Raw genomic sequence first — 1,725 nt, forward strand, 5'->3', positions numbered from 1 at the left:
AGAAATGTGGAAGTCATCAGCAAGGGGTTGGTCTCTAAAATCACTGACCTGGGAGACGGGATCTGGAAAGAGAGTGTGGATAGAAAAGAGAAGATCTCAGTCTGAGGCCAGGGGTTCCTTGACTGACAATCAGAGGTTGGGCAGTTGTGGAGTCCTTGAAAGGGACAGAGAAGGCAGTAAGGTAGGAGGGGCCAAGTGAAGAGATTTTCCAAAAGGAGAGACTGTCCCAACTGGGCCGGATGCCGCCAAATGTAGAGGAGGATGAGGACAACAACAGGGAGGCTGGGTGGGTCACTCAGGGATCTTGACAAGAGCCAATGTTCCATGGCAGCAGAGAGGGGAGAGTGGAAGGGGGCAGTGGAGATGGAGAGGAGAGAATGGAAAGGGGGCAGTGGAGACGGAGGCTGGAGACAACTCCCTGACACACTCTGCCATTCCAATAGCTGGAGGGAGAGGGAGGCGGGCCAGGCAAGAGAACGAGAGCAGAGCCAGCCGATCCCATCATGAGAGGTGCCTGAGGCCTCAATTTCCAGGGAGGACAGGGGGCTGGAAGGACCAGGGGAATCAGGGAAGTCAGGGAGCCAGCTGAGAAGCACTGCGGCCATGAAGGGTGGGGAGCAGCATCCTTTTCGGGCTGCACTGACTGTGGAGAGGCGGACCCAGGGCTGGAGGGGCTGCCAGGGGGACTGAGAGTGGGCCCACTGGGACTGTGGATCCAAAAGCCACAGGGCTAGTGGTGGGCACAGGGCTGCTCCTCTAGGGGCAGGGGGTTTGGGAAAGTGGGGGCAGTCAGGAAAGGCAGTCTAGGTGGGGGACAGCAGGTGGTCCAGAGCCCCATGGGAGGGGGACTGGCCCGGAGAAGAGGGAGCCCCAGCCCCACTTCTTACCCTGCAACTGATGGGAAGTGCACTGGGCTTATTTGTCCTGAGGACCATCCCTAGCCTCTCCTGGCTTTGCTCTGTGTCTCAGGGGATCTGAACCCTATGAGCTGTGTCTTCAAGACCCTGGCTCAGCAGACTTCAGTCCAGAGGGGGAGATGGGTGGTGCTGGTGGAAGTTGACGGTAGGAGGAAGGAAAACCCTGGGTATTGCTCCTTCCCTCTCTGTGACTCCAACTCCTGTGGGACATGCCTGTGAGCCTCCAGCCTCTTCCTGTGCCCCTGCAGCCTAGGATGGCAGCAGCCTCATGGCATTGCTAATTGCTGCATTGCTGCACATCCCGTTTGGACTCTCGGCTTCTCTATCACCTATGAAACGGATTCCCTGCACTTAATCTCCCGTTGTAAACACTTGAGGGCCCTTCTCTTTTCCTCATTAGAGCCTGACTGCTATAGCAAGTGGCTTGGCTTCTTTGAGCTTGTTTCTTCACCAGTAAAAAGCAGAGCTACCATGAGGAGTAAATGAGATAATGACTAAAAACATGTAGCACTGGGCCTGACATATGCGGAGCCGTGAAAGTGGGTGCTGGAGGAAGCTCAGCGTTCATTCATTCCCCACTCGCTTCTTCAGCTCCTGCTCTGGGCTATGGGCTGGGGACACTCCAAAAGCCATGCCTTGCCACTGGGTTATGGGCCTCAGCACTTAGAGGAGCAGGCAGATGCTTCAGCCTGCTGGAAAGGGAGGCTGGGGGCTGGGGTGAGGGGTGGGGCCTTTCTGGTGCCCTGGCCCAGTGTGATAATGCTAATGACAAGGAACAATACACATGGCCACCCTTCCCCCAGGGCGC

Source organism: Ovis aries, chromosome 25 (assembly GCF_016772045.2).
Source record: "Ovis aries strain OAR_USU_Benz2616 breed Rambouillet chromosome 25, ARS-UI_Ramb_v3.0, whole genome shotgun sequence".
In the NCBI taxonomy this organism is placed as follows: Eukaryota; Metazoa; Chordata; class Mammalia; order Artiodactyla; family Bovidae; genus Ovis; species Ovis aries.